Source organism: Lathyrus oleraceus, chromosome 5 (assembly GCF_024323335.1).
Source record: "Lathyrus oleraceus cultivar Zhongwan6 chromosome 5, CAAS_Psat_ZW6_1.0, whole genome shotgun sequence".
In the NCBI taxonomy this organism is placed as follows: Eukaryota; Viridiplantae; Streptophyta; class Magnoliopsida; order Fabales; family Fabaceae; genus Lathyrus; species Lathyrus oleraceus.
In genome coordinates this window covers 557,911,559-557,931,146 of record NC_066583.1, presented here as the reverse complement: position 1 = coordinate 557,931,146, position 19,588 = coordinate 557,911,559, and positions in this window count along the sequence as shown.

The following is a 19,588-nucleotide window of genomic DNA, read 5'->3' as shown; positions in this document are numbered from 1 at the left end:
TTCTTAAAAATGGTATCTTGAGTAGTCTCCGGTCTACTTATATATTTTATTTTAACGACTAAAGAACCATACTAGTATGAGCTTGAGATAAACCATTTTCATCTTCATTTTCAGAGATGAGTGTTCTTGATAGTGATTGGATGATCCAATTATGTTGATGGTGATTTTTGGTGTTGGGATCTAGCTATTCCCTTCCCTAAACATATTTCAAGGAATTAAATTCACTTTCATTAGGAGACCTTAAGACTCGATTCTTAAATTTTTAACAATAATTTTCAAGAGTATTGTAATGTTTAATTGGAATATCAAGTTATTCTATTCTATTTAGAAGACATTCTTTGAATAGTAATTAAAAGTTCATTTCAAGATAAAAAAATATCCCATCTTCATTCTCATTTTTTGATGATTCATTCCACTCATAATTTTCATCATGGTGAACACTATTTTAAAAATAATTATTTCCTGGAAAAGGTATGATGTTTGCACCGACACCTGCTCCTCCACCAACAGGAATTGGTATGACATTACTAGGCTTACCCTTTCTTCCACCTTTGGGAAATGGTATGACATTACTACCACCTCCCCCTTTCCTATTTCCTGGAAATTGTATGATGTTTCCACCGTCAGATCTAACAAAAATAAAAGTTAGCAGTGCACAGAAGTACAGGAATTTAAATGGCTTTGTTTTCATCTTGCTACAACTAAGTGTTTTGTGCAATACAAATACAACTAGGAGCTATTTATCATGATGAAGTGACAAGATAATTTTTAGAATAATAAAAAAAGATCAAATTTAATGTATAATGAAAAAATATGTTATATATTGCAAACAAATATATAAAAAATCATATTTATCTAGCCAATTGAGATAATAATGGGTCATCACCACCTCTTGAGCCAATGAAGGGTTATATTTGGACATGTTTTTCAACTTAACTAAGTAGAATTTTCGTACTATGACAACGAGAAAACGACTAGGATGTTTGATAATTTCTTAAATTAAAATTATAATTATCTTTTTTTAATAGAAAAATGATCATCGTAGTCAAATAGAAATTGTTCTTTATTATGTCATAATATACTTATATGAATAACCTCCATTTTATTATTAGTTAATATTGAATTATATAATAATTTAAAGTAGTGTATTTATACAAAATAATTTAGCATATTCATAATTAATTAAGTTTATGTAATTACAATAGATAATTGACTTTCTTAATAGATACATATAACTAACTAACTATAGAATATCTATTCTACATTACATGATCCCTATAAGAAATAATAGATTTTATGACAAACATTTTACCTCAACCAATAATCATCTGAGGCCTAATTTATAGGCATGCAAGTTTTTTAATTTTTTTAAAAGACTATATATTCCCTCGGTTTGACTTGCAGCCTATGAAAAAAGTCTCAAGAAGACACACTTCTGACTCCCAACAAGTCAACAATTACACTTTTTAATTTTATTTTTAAAAATTATTACCTATTAGATTGGATGGTATGACAATCTATAGGCAAAGTTTTCATTTGGCACCTTTCATCATTTTTAAGTAAAATTTGGCCTAACCATTCCCTAACTTAGGGGGAATCGATAAGTAAAGTATTACCTATTCACTCGGTTGAACTCCCCAACCGATAGAAAAACTCAAACAAAATTATATTTTCATAAAAGAGAGAGTTTTTAGAACAAAATCTATTTTCATTTTTGTGAGATATTGGATCGAACTCTAGTATGATCAAAGGGTAGCTTCTTGATTCAACAATTCGACATGACCTTAGCATGTCGTCGAAGTCTGTTCAAATGTTATAGTCAAAATATGCTAGGATTGTTAGCATGTCGAATTGAGCCTGTTTGTTATACCCAATGATTTAAGTTAGTTTGTTCTCTAAGTTAACTTGTGTAATGGACTTGTCTATAAACACCCATTAGATTAGTGTGTTAGGTTTCTTATAAATAGCATACTAGTCTCTCATCATTGCAAAAGATAAGACAAATCTTAATTAGGGTGAGAGATGTTACTATTCTGTAACACTTGTAATCTTGTTTCATAAAGAAAGTAAAGAATAACAGTTTATAACCAATTTCATCGTGTTTTTATTGTTTTCTCCTTTTATACCCTTGTGGGTTTCTTACCGATCAAGAAACCAATTATACTTTGTAATGTCAGCATCATTTTCACAACAAGTTGGTGTGGTGAGCATGGAGAAGATTCCGTCAACAAAGTATGAGATTGAAAAGTTCACCAAAGTGTACGATTTTCGGTCTGTGGTGCTTGAAGATGAAAGCCATATTGGTTCAGCAGGGTTGTTTAGAAGTGTTAATGGGAGCTACAGCCATGGGCGTTGCGTTAAAGGATAAATAAAAATTGACTAGGATAGAGAAAGCCCACAACGCCATCTTATTGAGCCTTAGTGATAAGGTTCTTCGACAGGTTTCGAGGGAGACGACAATGTTGGGTCTTTGGAAGAAACTCGAAAGTTTGTACATGACCAAATCATTGATCAATCGCCTCTACCTAAAGCAAGCATTGTATTCATTCAAGATGAGTGAAGATAAAATTCTAGTTGAGCAGTAGAATATGTTTAACAAGCTGATGCATGATCTTGAAAATATCGATGTAAAAACCGAGGATGAAAATCAAGCGATGTTACTGTTGTGTGTTTTGCCCATAACACATTTGCACTTTAAAGAAAATCTCTTGTATGGAAGAGAGTCTTTGACCTTTGAAGAAGTTCAATCAGCCTTGTACTCTAAGGATTTGAACAAACTAAAGGAGCACAATCCATCTTCAATTGGTAGAGGTTTGTCGGTTAAGGCGAAATTCATAAAAAGAGATGGCAAGTTTGACAAGAAGAAGGGTAAAAGTCAACATAAGTCTTATAATGGTGATGCATCTGATATTCGATGTTATCACTGTAAGAAGGAGGTTCATACAAGAAAAGTGTGCCCTGAACTCCTGAAAGATCACGGAGGTAAGGATAATGGCAACGCAACCATTGTTCAAGATGATTTCGACTCATCTGATGTTCTTGTGGTTTCAAGCGGCGACTCAAGTAAAGAGTGGATTATGGATTTAGGTTGAACTTGGCACATGACTCCAAACAAAGACTTGTTCGAGGAACTATGTGATCAAGATGGTGGATCTATATTGCTTGGAAACAATAAAGCTTGCGAGATTGTAGGTGTTGAATCAGTGAGATTCAAGCTCCATGATGAGTCAATAAGGTTGTTGACTGAAGTCAGGTATGTACCTAATTTGAAGATAAATTTGATTTCTCTTGATAAATTGGACAAGAAAATATATGTTTTCCAAGGAGAGAAAAGTATTCTAAAAGTCATGAAGGGGTCAAAGGAGGTCTTAAGATGCGTGAAGAAACAAGGCTTGTATATCCTTGAGGTTGAAGTTGTCAGTAGTTCTGCAGATGTTGCATCCATGAAAGCTTTGTCGAAGACATAAATTTGGCACATGAGATTGGACATGTCAGTGAAAGAGGTATGGTCGAATTAGGGAAACAAAATCTACTTGGTGGATACAAAATCGAAAAGTTGAAGTTTAATGAACCCTGTGTACTTGGAAAATCTTGTAGAGTGAAGTTAAATAAAGGCAAATAAAGAAAATATGGATCCCTTTTGATTACATCCATGTTGATCTTTAGGGGCCTGCGAGGTGTCCATCATATTCAGGAGCAAGGTATTTTCTATCCATAGTTGATGATTATTCCAGAAAGTTATGAGTATTCATCTAGAAGACTAAGGATCAAACTTTTGAGAACTTTAAAAGTTGGAAGACTCTAGTCGAAAATCAGACTAGCAGGAAGGTCAAAGGGTTGAGAATCGACAACGGCCTTGAATTTTGCAATGAGGCGTTCGACAGTTTTTGTGCAGCCTCTAGTATTGCAAGGCATAGGCGACTCCCCAAAAAAATGGTTTGGCTGAAAGGTTTAATCGAACCATTTTAAAAAGAGTTAGATGCATGTTGACTAGTGTTTGGTTAAATAAGGTGTTTTGGGCAAAGACTATTTCGACAACAACATATCTGATAAACATGTGTCCTTTGACTGTGTTAGATATGAAGACACCTGAAGAAGTTTGGTTCGGACATTCCCCCAGATCTCGACAAACTTAGAGTATTTGGATGCATATCACATTAGGCAGGACATGGTCGAACCTAGAGCTCCAAGATGCATGATCATGGGATACCTTGAAGGAGTCAAAGCTTATAGACTATGATGTCCAGAGCCAGGTCACATGAGGTGTATCACTAGTCGATATGTATTTTTTAATGAAACTGAGATGGCTTTTAAGAAAATTGACGATGTTAGTCGAAGTGCACAGATATTTGAAGAAGAGACTGCGTATCCTAGATCAAGTTGAAGAAGAAGCACAAGATGCTAAAGATACTGAGGAAGATGAGGGAACTGTCTATGACTACCTGTTGGTAAGAGATACACCGAGAAGAGTCATCAAGCCACTTTAAAGACTTGGGTATGCATATCTCATAGCTTATTGTAAGAACAAATCTAGTATCTACAATGTATCTCTAAAATTTTGATGATAACAAAGGATGAAACAAAAATGGTACCCTAACATAATGTATCTAAGTATGCAGGACTCTAATCAAAATAGTCAGATAGACATCCATCAGATATAGATACAAGTTCTGAAATACCATTTAGAAGATACACAAGTAGAAGCTCTGACTCTGATTAACAGAAGCGTAATCTAAACAAGAGACATCAGACACTCTGAAGCGGAAGAACACACTATAGGATCTGAAGCCTTGCACTCTGATGTAATCAATCGAAAGAAACTCTGAAGACAGTCAGTAATAAAGCATCTATCTAAAGATACACTTGCTGAATAAAGACTCTGATGTTCGAACCTTCTGATTCAGAATACTTAGCTACGAAGAATTTCACTTATGTAAAGAATCTATTTCAGGAAGAAATTTATGGCGCCCCAAAACTGCTTTGGAAAGAACACAGAGATTAATGACATTAATCATTCATCATTGCCAAAGATCCTGACATTCAAACATTCAATGGTCTTCTCATCACTCCTATATAAAGGATGGAATGCCTCACTAAGAATACAACTGAAACATACGAGAATACAACACTACTTTCAAGTCTCTTCATGTTCTAATATCAATCAATCATTTCTTTTGCCTCAATCATCTTGCTATCAGCCCTAGTGGGCTGAACTACAAAAGCTTTGATTTTCTAATTGCATAGTGAGAATACGTAGGCAAGAAAATTCATATTCTTTGCAAACTATCTTATTTATTAATCCGCCACTCTTCATTCATTCAATCAATACCATATTTTCGAGATCAAATATCACTTTTCCTTGGTTTCCATGCACATCCTTTTGTGACGCCTAATGAAAAGTTTGCCTTATGAATCAAGAGCTGTTTGGCTTGTACCCAAAAATTTATTTCGTTTTGTTTTTGGTTATGACATGAGTAGGTATGCCTAATTTCCTTCACATCATAGTTAATACCTCTTTCACTCTTCGGTTTAGAGTTTATTACTTCATGGATCCAAGACAATATTTCTCTTTGATCTCAAATTGTTTATTCCCCAACAAGTGATATATTTTTCATGGTATTCAAACAATACTTCCTTGTGGGTCCCATACCCATTATTTGAGGACATTTGTCCATCTTGTGAACCAAGAGTTGTTTGGCTTGTACCCAAACATCTAATTCATTCTTTTTGGTATGACAATACAATGGGTATGCCTCTATTCCTCCACATCTTAGTCTGTACCTTTTTACTCTTGGGTTCAAATCCAGTTTGCCTTTATGGGTTCCCATGTTACCATTCTGTTGGTACAAGTTACATTGTTCATCACTTCAATCATACCCTTTTAGTTGTTTGTCTTGTCAGTCCTTGTTGCTTAGGCACGAGGATGCAAATCCTTGGCGAGCATAATTCTAATTATTCCTTCTTCCGCCTTAGGGCATCATTCATATCTTTCACGATCCATGATCTACCTTCAATCATTAAACCGTTGACCCTAGTGACATATTATTTCTTTGAAACTGAAATACAATTTTCTATGGAATTCCACATATACCCTTTTAGGACGCCTAATGAAAAGTCTGCGTTTGTACCTAAAGTTGTTTGACTTATACCCAGACATTTAATTCCTTCTTTTTTGGCCAGACCATACAGTGATACCATGTCTTAGACCCCTCACTTGTGGTTTGTGCCACCTTCCATCTATGATACAAATTCCATTTCTCCTATGTGTAAGACCCCAATTTTGTCCCTAAGATCCCTCATGGCATCATATCATAACATTGCATTGCCTCAAGGATCATTGGACACCTTGCTTCCTTCCCTGTGGGTGGGATATCTCTTTGAGAGTGGTTCTTGATCACCAAACATTGCTTGCATTTGTATATCATTGCTTTTCTTTTAATCACTAACCAAAATATACAAAAATATGTCATTAACTTTTGTTACTTGCAGCTTAAGCAGTCAACAGGTCAAGGCAATTCAAGTGAATCCTTTGTGCAAGAGATGAAGTTTACATTGAGATATGGATCATGTGATCATTATTTTGAGCTTATGTGAGCTATAGGTTCATTTTGGAACCAATTCCCCAAGTGGTTGAGGCTCAAGTTCATCAGAATATTTTCAGGTCATCTAAGGACCAATGCAGTCAACTGAAAAGTCAACTGTGGGTTTTGAATGTGAGAATTGAGTTTCTTCATCCCATTCATGTCCAAATCATGCTTATTCATCATACCAAAGATCAAGGTTGAAGAATTTGAGGTCAAGTCAAAAGTTTCCAAAAATGGAAAGTGACCTGTAATTTCAACTTTCCAAAAATGGAAAGTTTTTGGTCCAACTTCAACTCAACTTTCCAATATCAAAGAAGCTTCAAATGAATTTTTGTCCAACATGAAAGTTGAAGATCTCTCTCTCCCATTTCCAAAACGTCCAAGATCATGAGCATCTGATGAATGGTTGAGGAGATATGGTCCAATCATTGCCAAGTGTGCATGGAACTTCAAATGGCCATATCTTTTGATTCATAACTCCAAATTGAGTGGCTCTTCTTGCATTTTTCTTCTCATGACATGAAGTTTCCAAACCAGTCATCATATTGCATGAATTTCCATCATATGATCATTTGCTATTTCAAGTCAATTTTGGAGGGAAAATGGCCAATTCAAAAATGGTGCATCATGGGAATTATTTACCATTGCCATTGTGTTTGGAAAATGATTATAAGTGAAATTAATCGGCCACATGGTACTGTTCACGTTGGAAATAGCCATGCACCCTCCAATTTTCAAGTTTTGGTCATAACGCCTTATCTTGATTAATCACAACTAAACCATGCCTAATTTTAATTAGTATGTGATTAGGACTTCATATATATTGATAACTATAACAGAATTGAAGAGGATTCTAGATCTAGATCTCAAAATTCTCTCTCCCTCCAAAATTTTCTCCTAATCAAAATTAAATTTCTTCAACATAGCAATTGGATTTTATTGAAGAATCATGATCAGTGAACTTGATTAAGTGTGAATTCAGCTTTTGTTTGAAGAATTGGAGCCATAATCAAGCAGTTGAAGCTCAAGAACATTGCCATGGCAGTTGAGATTTGAGTTAGATCTACACAATTTCAAGCCTCAATTTCTTCATCAAACATCATAGCAAGTATTCTGGAGTAGATTTGAACCTTGCCAAGCCTTGGATCGTGCATTTCTAGAAGTTGATCTTCAAGAGGTTCAGTTTTCCAATGTCATAATTTTGCAATTCATTAACATGTTCATGTAGATCTTTCCATGCTGAGTTTACTGATGCTTTTAGAATTGAAAATAGTGCATTATTGAGAGAGATATGCTTGATTAAAGTTTGTTGCATCAAAATGTTTTCCATCGATTCTCTCTGTTCATGATGAATTAGGATCAAATATTGGTTGATCTGTGATCTACATGTTGTAACGGTTCGAATGGTATCAAGTTTTCAAAATTCTGCAAAATTTTCTGGATGTTGTTCACTTTTCATCACCGTCTTCGTGAGGAAGATGATGTTTTCCACCGTGTGCGGCCGTAGGCGTTGCCGTCTGGTTTGCGCTGATGTAGCTAGGGCTTGGTCCACCTTCATATCCACGTATGTGCCATGCTAGCACTTTGATAGGTCCCCGTTCCTTTGACCAATGCCATGTATGCTTGGACCAATGACTCAGCGTGCCAGCGAATAAATGAAACTACAGCATTTCATGTGTTCAGCGCTCATTTTTGAAATGCAACCGAGTTTGATTCTGGCTGGCTACGTTTTTTCAAATTTCATTTCCATTTCTTCATTTCCCTCCAAATTTCATATGTATTGCTTCATTTTCATTTCAAATTTTTGTCAACTTCAAAAATGAATAATAAATTGAAAAATGATTCAAATAATTCCAATTTTTTTGTAGCATGATCCTATGTTTGTCTAGAATTTTTTGGTGGTAATTTCATGATTTTTCTCTTTCTGGATTTTGAATTGTGGCTGAGTATGTGAACATGTATACATTTGTGACCTTGCTTCATTCATGCTAATGTGAAATGCTCAATATTGATCCAAATGCCATGAAATTTTGCATGATTGTCTCTAATATGTTAATGGATGTTTGAGGCTTGATTGTGCATTTTTCTCATTTGCCATTTCTGTTTTACACACATGTTTGTATGGTGTGACAATTTGTGTCACACAATTGGATGCCTTGCTTGTGCAATTTTATTTCCATATCAAATGACCTCTGTTGATTCTGATTTTTTGTATGATGATTGTATTGGACATGCTGTATGCTCATAAATTTTTCCAGAATTGTTTGGATCATTTCTGTTATGATTTGGAATTTTCATTCTCAATGTCCAAATGTATGCTTTGAAATTGTCTTTGACTTCTATTGCTCATTACATGCCCTTTCTTGATGATTTTGACTTGGTCCTTTTTAGGACATATTCATATGTGTTTGAAGTTGCATTGTGTTGAATATTAGCTCCTGTTTTGAATTTTTTTCTTCACCTTTGACCCTAGGCTTTGACCTAGTGGTTTGTACTTACATGTGAGCTTTGAATTTCAGGACCAAGCACCCAAATTCCATGGTTAATGTTGCTTCATCATTTGAATGTTGATATTTGCTATTGATTGCTAACATTTGGTTGTTTTGTAGGTTGATGATAATTCACTTGATTTTTCCTTATGGCTTATATGTTGTACATTGGGATTGTCTGTTTGTTGTTGACTGTTGTCTGTTTGTCTGAATACTGTACTAATTTGTTTAGTTGTTTACACAGGTACCTAAGTTGCTTTAAGTTCATTTGAACTTTGCTTTGCTTGTGGTTGGCATACCACTTAGGTATTTCCCTTGATCTCCATGTAGTCTGGAAGACCTGTCATGTTATTTTGGCAGGCACCTGTCTGAAGCCCTCCTTAAGAGGCCATGTTTTTGTTTGTTTTATTTTGTGCCAAGCAGGTTAAGTCCTCTTAAGAGGCAATTGGCAGATAGAAGGGATGTGCAATCCATCCACTGCTATTCAGTTGAGTCTTTCATCTTGCTCACACAATATGTTGATGCACTTTGAATAAAAACCCAAAATCTTGTCCATAGAGTCAGTCATTTATGGAATAGAGTTCCTCATTCTGGACTCCCACGCATTCTTTGATTCAAGCTCACCCAGGTCGGGTTAAGATCTATGAGGCATAACCCTCATCTCCATTTCATCTGCTTCACCCTAACTCTCAATGTTAGGGTTAAGAGCTCAAAACACCCCTTTCCAGTTGGCTTGTTTATCGAGGTTGATGTGACCCCTTGACTAAAGCCTAACCTTGCTTGAGCCTATTGATTGTGTATAGTGTGTGATAAGTGACTGCTTGTTTGCTTATTTGCCTATTTGTGCATAATTGTTTGTGTGTGCCTCTGTGCATTGTTTTCATCTTTGAGCATTTATTGTATATCATTTCATGATCATTGTTCATACTTTGTGACATTTTGTTTTGTCCATTGAGGAGTCAATTGTAAGTCCATTTATTGGTAGTTATTTCCTGTGATCTGGTAGGAGTTGGGACTAAGACCATTGATTGGCATTCCATTTCCTTGGAGTCGAGTGTAAGACCATTTATTGGCAACTTGTTTCCTCTTGCTTATTGCATTTGTTTTCTTTGCTTTGTGAGGCTATCATAAGTCCATTGATTGGCACCTGGTTTACATATTTTCTTTGCTTTGTGAGGCTAGTATAAATCCATTTGATTGGTATCTGGTTTCCATGTTTTCTTTGTTTTGTGAGGCTAGTGTAAGTCCATTGATTGGCATCTGGTATCCATCTTGGTTTTGTGAGTCTAGTGTAAGTCCATTGATTGGCATCTGGTTCCCATTTATGTTGGCTTTTTCTGGTATATTGTTTATCTGTTATTTGCTTGTTGCCTTTTCCAAAGGAATCACTTGAATCATCTACATATGATCTCAAGAGGTGAACACCTAAGAAGTTTTGCATCCCTTAACCTCCCATCCTTTTTGTTCTTTAAACCTCCATTTGCACGTTAACTCAAACCAGAAAAATATTGTGCAAACATTTTCATTTCTTTTCAAACTAGAAACCTAGGCCTTAAGCCTTTGATTTTTCAAACTTCATTTTCACAATACTTCTTTTGAATTGAATTCTAATCCTACTTTGACTTCTTTTTGTGAATAATTCTAATTGACTAATTCCACTCATTCAATTGTTTTTGTGGCTCAAGTCCACTTCTTGATAAGTTTTCACACATTAGCCATGGATCTTAGTTATCTTAGTGGTTTATGTGAATCTCACCTTTTGTCCTTAGTGATTGAATTGTAAGACTTCCTTGCTTATTATAGGGCATGGTCCCTCACTAGCAAGTTGAAGCTTTTCTCACATGGTGGACTTGTGGTTGTATAGGTTGAGTTTTCTCTCGTGGATAACGAAAGACCTTAGGGCTTTTGTTTTAAAATCAATTCACCCATGTTTTGGAAATCTTTTAGCCGAACTACGAGGTTTTGATCCTGTAAAGGTACGTAGGCAATGGTTATCCATCCAAACACAAAAACAATAAAATTTGTACATTCTTTTCTCATCCCTTCATTCATGTTTGCACAATAAATGTTTCATAAACAATACTTTTTTGCAACAATTTGTGAAAAGGGTTCCCTAGGAGTATCTAGGATACTTTGGGTGCCTAACACCTTCCCTTTGCATAATTACCCCCTTACCCAGATCTCTATACCCCTTTTATTAGTTTTCTTTGCAAAACTTCTTAGGCTTTTGTTCGCTTTTTAGCCATTCCTTTGGATAAATAAAAGTGCGGTGGCGACTCTATCTTGTATGTTTTGCTTTTGGTTTAATCAATAAATCATAAAGTGATGAATACACCGCTATAGAAAAGTGGCGACTCTGCTGGGGATTACTTCCTAGTGGGTTTGCCCACTTTTCACAATTGTTGTGATATATTGTTTATGACATATTTTTGTGCAATTTGGGATGAATGTATTGTTTGTAATGATTGATTTGCTTGATATATCAATTGCTTGCTTGCTTTGGTGATCTGTGAGATGAGTTCTATACCCGAACTCGAGTGCACCTTATGATAGGAGAATGGCATAGTCTCGTCGACTTGTGTGGAGTTATTCCTTAGCAAGTTGACTTGCGAGTCCATTCACTTGGTGGAGGTCATGTTGGATTAATAATGTCACACAAGTTATTTGTGGTTAGGCATTATTCTTCCAATCATGTGCCTTAGAAGCCAAGGACCTTAGTTTACCAAGCCCATCTTGGCCTATTTTTAGGATGTAGTGCGGAGGTCGTTCAGATGTAAGATCTGATGCGATTGTTACACGATACTACACTCATAAGAGTCTCTCTTGAGAATATTTTTGGAATACGAGTATTCGTTCCTCCGATAATATTCGAAAGATGGGATGATGACTATGAGAACCTCTGGTAGAACATGTTCGGCAGGTTTAAACCATAGTACACTCCCTTTGGGTGGTTCTTAACCGAGACTCCATGCTCGTGACTCACAACAAACCCGTGATTCATGGTTGATCCGTTCGAACATCCTTAATATCAGTGGAACCTGGGTGTTGATAAGGTGAAAACCATAATCCACCAAAACGGATGATTGATATTAAGGAGGTTTGAATCGTTCGTATATCGTTAATATCAATGGAACTTGGGTGTCGATAAGGTGAAAACCCTAATCCACCAAAATGGATGATTAATATTAAGGATAATACGAACTATCCCATGACCTTTGTCTGGTGTGCTTTGCTTGATCCTTGAGTGTGATTGTTGCATTCATGCATTCATCTGCATCTATATCATCAGAGAAAAAGAAAATTTTCAAGGAACTTAAGGGGTTTATTTGCAAAATTTTCAAATATGGAAAGACAAAAAAGGCATACAAAGAAGTACAGCTTCAGACAACCCGATTTGAAAGAGTTAAGGAATCTGACATCTTATGTACTAGATCCCTTGGGTTTCAAAGCTCGTTTTGGGAAGCTTCTGCCTCTGCTGACTACTCAGGTTGATGAAGGATTGATGGGTACTCTGGTTCAGTTCTATGATCCTCTGTATCACTGCTTCTCTTTTCCATACTTTCAGTTGTTGCCTACCCTGGAGGAGTATGCGCATCTTGTGGGTATTCCGATTCTGGATCAGGTGCCGTTCAGTGGCTTGGAGAGTATTCCTACTTCTCGAGAGATCGCAGACTTGTTGCACATAGATGAATCCTTGGTTAAAGCTCATATGACGACCAAAGCTGGAATTCAAGGTCTCCCTTCCGAGTTCCTCATCGCTCAAGCTACCGTTTATGGGAAGGCCATGAGTGAGGATGCCTTTGAGGCCATATTCGTGCTTCTCATCTATGGATTGGTATTGTTCCCCAACATCGACAAATTTGTGGATGTGTACGCTATTAGGATCTTCTCTGTTCTTAATCTCGTTCCGACTCTGTTGGGTGATACCTATGTCTCTTTGCATCTGAGGAATGCGAAGGGTGGTGGTGCTATTGTGTGTTGTTTGCCTCTGTTGTATAAGTGGTTTATTTCTCACTTACCTCAGACGGTCGCTTTCAAGGAGAACAAGGGATGTCTACGGTGGTCTACGAGGCTTATGTCTCTCACTAATGATGATATCTCTTGGTATGATCGTGCATATGACGGTGTTCAGATTATTGATTCTTGTGGTGAATTCTCCAATGTGCCTCTTCTTGGCACATGTGATGGGATTAGCTACAATCCGGTATTAGCACGTCGTCAGCTTGGGTTCCCCTTAAAGGATAAACTTAATAACATTCTGTTAGAAGGTGTGTTCTTTCAGGAGGGTAAAGATCCCCAAGGCCTGAAAGCCAGGATGGTACGCGCTTGGCGCAAGATTCACAAGAAGGGTAGAAGTGAGTTGGGTCCGAAGAACTGCATAGCTTTGGAGCCGTACACTACTTGGGTGAGGAAGAGAGCATCTGAGTATCTCATGCCTTATGATTATCCAAGACCTACACCTTTGGTTGTGGCTGGGCCTTCAACCCTCCCTAACCAAGGCGTAGAGGAGTTGAGAGACGAAGACCTTTCACGTGCCTGGATTCGTGAAAGAGAAGAGTTGCTTCAGCAAATCAAGGAGAAAGATGCTATGATCGAGTTTCTCGAGCATCATGTCATTGATGATCCTGATGATACTTGGACTTCTCTACTTCCTCAGTCTTCCAAGTTCTGGAAAAGGAGGTATGACAGACTCGCCAAAGATAAGGCAGATATGGAAGCAGCATATGAGAGAGAGATCAAGAGGCTTCGTGCAGCTTATCTTCCGGCATCCCGAGCTTCTAGGGATCCATAGGATGTTTATTTTCCTTTTCTCTTGTAATAATTGACAATGTTGTACTTCTTTTTCTCAAATATATTTGATGAGATATTTTCCATATGCGATTAAATGCTTAATATTCAAAAATTGCAAATAATACCCTAAAAGTTCCTTTGAAATAATAAAAACAAAGCATGTGCACGAGCATTGCATGCATCATTTTGCATAAGCAGGTGTTTGTTCTGGTCTTCTTGTCTGTGGCCTAACTCTGTGCTCTTCATTTATTTTGAAGACAAGCTGACTCATCGGTACTACACCAGAGCCAACTCTTCTAGATTAATGGATCATCTCGAGCAAGAGAATCGTGAGCTGAAAGATGAAGTCGCCAGACTCACTGCTCTGATGGAGCAATTCTTAGCTGCACAGAATCAACCGTCTCTGACGCCTGCAACTCCTCCCCAGAGGACTGTTATATCTAAAGTTGCTTCGTCAACAGTGCCAGCTGCTAGTGCCCATTTTGTGCCAGCCATGCCAGCCGGGTTTCCGTGGGGTATGCCTCCTGGTTATATGCCTGATATTCCAACTCCAACATTTGCTTCCATGCCGGCATCTAGCCCGGTCTTTGCAATGCCTCCTCCTGTCGTGCATACCATTCCTAGGGTAGACGACACCATCTATCATTCTGAGCCGTCTGAGGGCCCAAATGTTCATGAGAAGATGGACGCTATGAACGACCAATTTCTTGAACTCCGCAAGGAATTGAAGACCCTTAGAGGAAAGGATTTGTTCGGCAAGTCTGCAGCCGAACTCTGTTTAGTTCCCGGTGTGAAAATACCTGTCAAATTCAAGGTCCCAGACTTTGAGAAGTATAAGGGGAACACCTTCCCTCTCAGCCACCTGGTTATATATGCCAGGAAAATGTCTACTCAAACAGATAATGATCAGTTGCTGATTCATTATTTTCAGGACAGTCTGTCCGGTGCTGCACTAAGATGGTATATGAGTCTGGATAGTGCAAACATCCGTTCCTTCAATGATCTTGGCGAAGCCTTCGTCAAGCAGTATAAATACAACGTGGATATGGCTCCCGATCGTGATCAACTCAGAGCCATGTCCCAGAAGGACAAAGAGACATTTAAAGAGTACGCCTAGAGGTGGCGAGAGCTGATAGCTCAGATTACTCCTCCGCTGGAAGAGAAGGAAATGACCAAAATCTTTCTGAAGACTTTGAGTTCATTTTACTATGAGCGGATGATTGCTAGCGCTCTTTCTGACTTCACCGAGATGGTGAACATGGGGATGCGACTAGAGGAAGGAGTCCGTGAAGGACGGCTGACCAAGGATGAAGGCTCTTCAAGCAAACAATATGGGGCGTTTGCTAAGAAGAAAGATGGGGAGGCACATGCTGTGCAATCCCATATCAAACCAAGAAGACCCTCTGCCAAGAGGAAGCCTGTGCGTCATGCCAGTAGTCAGCATCAGGTGGCTCACATAGCACCTGTCTTTAGAGACAACAATCAGCAATATCAGCAGCACAATCAACAACAATAGCAACAATATGAGCAACATCATCGTCCTCAGCAACAGGCTTACCAGCCTCGCAACAGTAATCAAGCTAATTCGAATTATGAGAGGAAGAAGATCACTTTCGATCTGATTCCTGTATCATATGCAGAGCTGTATCCCTCTTTGATAGAGCAGAAGTTGATTACTCCAAGGGATCCTCCGGCTATACCTGCTAACCCTCAGTGGTGGTACAAGCCCGATCAACATTGTGTTTATCACTCCGGTGCTCCGGGTCACAATGTAGAAAACTGCTTTCCATTGAAGACTAAGGTTCAAGACCTTATGAGGTGCGGCATTCTGAGCTTTGAGGACTCAGGCCCCAATGTTACGAAGAACCCATTGCCCGAGCATGGGAAGTCTGTTAACATGGTTCAGGGTTGCCCTGGTAAGTACAAGGTCAAATATGTAAGTCATATTCGACAGTCATTGGTTGAGTTGCATCGTCTACTGTGTCAGTACAGTCATCTGAAGCACGACCATAACAAATGTCGTATCTGCTCTGTCAATAGATTGGGTTGCCTCCAAGTGCGGAAAGATCTGCAAGAGTTGCTAGATGATGGGACTATTGAGATTCTTCAGAATAGGAATGTTGATGAAGATGAACCAGAGGTGAATGTTATTTCTCCTGTGTTCAAGATCCCTGAGCCTGTTGTCATCCGATATGATGGTAGCAAGCAGAAGGTTTCTCCTTCTCTAATTATCAAGCTTGTAGGTCCAGTGCCTTATTCTTCAGATAAAGCAATTGCATTCCGCTATAATCCTGTTGCTGTGGAAGATGGGAAAGAAGTGCCTTTTCCTTCATCCTCTGTTGTGAATATTGCTGATGTGAGTGGGTTGACCCGTAGTGGTTGTGTATTTTCAGCACCGAAGCCTCAGGCTAAGGCTGACTCTGTTGAGCGTCCGGTCGGGAATGTTGTGAATCCTCCGAATCCGGCACTTGCTGTTGCTAAACCCTCCTCTGTACAAAAGACTTCTACTTCTTCTGTTGACTCTGATCAAGATTGGTGTGAATCCTCCAAATCCTCCGAATCACAGCACTTGCGGTCGGGAATGCTGTGAATCCTCCGAATCTGGCACTTTGCAACACTTTGAGTTTCTGTGACTCTGATCTCCCTGAGGAGGGAAGAGACCACAACATGGCTTTACATATATCCATGAATTGCAAGAATGACGCCATGTCCAACGTGTTGGTGGACATTGGGTCACCTCTAAATGTATTGCCGAAGACCACTCTTTCTAGATTGTCATATCAAGGGCCTCCCATGAGGCAGAGTGGTGTTGTTGTGAAAGCTTTCGATGGGTCGCGTAAGACTGTGATTGGGGAAGTTGATCTCCCAATCAAGATTGGACCAAGTGATTTCCAAGTTACCTTTCAGGTTATGGATATCCACCCATCTTATAGCTGTCTCCTTGGTAGACCATGGATTCACGAGGCTGGCGCCGTGACATCCACCCTACACCAGAAGCTGAAATTCGTTAAGAATAAGAAACTGGTTGTGGTAAGGGGAGAAAAGGCTCTCCTGGTTAGCCACTTATCTTCTTTCTCATACATTGATGCTGAGGATGAAGTTGGAATGCCTTTCCAAGCTTTGTCTATTACTGAGCCGATTGAGAAGAAGTCTCCTTCATTTGCTTCCTATCGAGATGCGAAACTGGCCATTGAATGTGGTGCAGTTGCTGGTCTAGGAAATATGATTGAGCTTGAAGATAACAAATCCCGGGCTGGCATTGGCTATTCTTTTGGGGTCTTCAATGAGAAAGGGTTGTTCAAGAGTGGAGGTTTCATCCACGCCGATCAAGCTGACGAAGCTGCTGCTATTCTGGAAGAGGATGCAGAGGATACTGACAACTTTGTCATCCCTGGCGGGATCTGCCACAATTGGGTCGCTGTGGATGTTCCTACGGTCATTCATAAGTCAGCGTAATATGTTTGCTTTGTTTAAAAACCCTTCTCCCATGCCAAAAGGAGAAGTGATGACATTGTTGGCAGCATTTATACAATGATATTTCATTCAATAAATTCATGTTAAATGTTTGTTTTTCCATTTTGTTTTCACTTTTTGCTTTTGCATGAAATTGGTGATCACAAAAAACCCTAAAAACAAGAATAAAAGCAATCTTTTCATCTGCATAATGATTTGTTTGTTTAAATTCTGAAGTTTTTTATTATCCAAAATCATTATGCAGGTTGATTCTAAAACCCATTGAACATAATGATCCAACGCCATCTCCCAATTTTGAATTCCCTGTATTCGAGGCAGAGGAAGATGATGTTGAAGAGATTCCTGATGAGATTACCCGTCTCCTTGAGCACGAAGAGAAGATCATTCAGCCGCACCTTGAGAATCTGGAAACAGTCAACTTGTGGTCTGAAGATTGTTTTCGAATGGTGAAGATTGGGGCACTCCTTGAAGAGTCTGTCAAGAAGGGGTTGATCAATTTGCTACGAGAATATTCCGATATCTTCGCTTGGTCGTATGAAGACATGCCGGGTCTAGATACAGATATTGTGCAACATTTCCTGCCTCTGAAGCCTGAGTGCATGCCTTGTTAGACTATGGCACGGATCTAGAAGGGGGGGTTGAATAGATCCCAATTAAAAACTTGAGTCGGCGCTGCCAATTTAAAAGAAAATTGGTTTTGAAAATTTGTTTTAAGTGCGGAAGCGGCCGAGGAAAATTTTAGTCTAAAACGAACCGTTATTGGAAAACCGGATATGCGTTAAGCTAATGGATTTGAGATAAAGTGAAATACAAATCACTACACTATTTGCACACTCAATGATATATTTTACTAACTAGCAAGCCTAGTTCCAATGATCCAAAATACCAAATTAAACTGGATGCAAACTTAAGACAACTTTGGCTTATGCAAATTAACAAACACTTGGTGTGCATACACTCCAAGAGATATTTGAGTTGAGTAAGTAATTCAAATTTATCTAGTACAATATACTATTGTACTTTGTATTCAAACAGCAGTTTTAATCTCTTACTCAACTTATATCAACGTTTGGTAAAATTGCTTAAACTAAAATCACTTAATTTTTAAGCTGAAAAACACTTATGCAGAAAATTAAAGAAGACAGAGATTTGATGAGGCAGTTCCCCCGCCGTCCTCGCTTCGGGGTACGTCTGCCCTCAATTCTAAAATTAGAATTGAGATGATTAATTAGATATCACCTGTGAAACTTAACCGTTTATACAAGGATTGCAAAGCAAGTAAACAACAAAACTTCCAATGTGTTGAATGATGCTTCCTATCCTTGTTCCTTGATTCAAGATGAATCAAGACCTTCGATCGTTGTTGCTAGACCTCCGATTCCAGCCCCTTTGTTGAAGAATCTTCCGTTCTTCAAACCCTCGGCCCGGCTGATCTCAAACACAATGAATCGAACCCGAATCCTTCACTTCAATATCACCTAATCCGCTACTAGACTGATGAAGACTTCCTCTTCTCAATCACCTTCGCTCGGCTGAATATTGATGAAGCAATTCGTCCAAAAACCCCCAAACACAAACCTGTATTGGAGGACAAAACCCTAATGGTTTTATTCAAGAAAGAACCTGTCACAAGCTTCAACCCGAACCGGATTCTTCGATCACAGCTTCGAACCTTATCACCTTTAATCGATCACGAACCACATCAAAAGTAATTGTGTGCAGTTGATGTATTGTGAAATGTTGAAGATGAAGATGATGAATCTTGGACACCTTTTTCACTCTTTCTTGTTTCCTTGAACACTTGAATACAAATTGACAAATGTTAGTTGATAAAAGTGATTTTACTTCTATTTATAGTAACAACTTACCAACCAAAAATAACAGCTTTTCAAACAGTGGAAAATACTCAGAAAACTGAGTTTACACCCGAGCGGTCGACCATAGGTCGGCGTGCGCTGACCCGTGGGGAATGCGCTGACCCCTATGGTCGACTCAAAGGTTTCATGCGCTGACCCGTGGATAGCATCACTATGCCATGCGCCGACCTGTGGTCGACTCAAGGGATTTATGCGCTGACCCGTGAGCTATGCGCCGACCCTTATGGTCGACTCAAGCAAGTATGCGCTGACCAATCTCCAGTTTGTCTGAGTTATGCGCTGACCCGTGGCTCATGCGCTGACCCTTGCGGTCGACTCATAGCTTCCATGAGCTGACCTGTGGTTGACTCAAAGCATCATGCGCTGACCAATC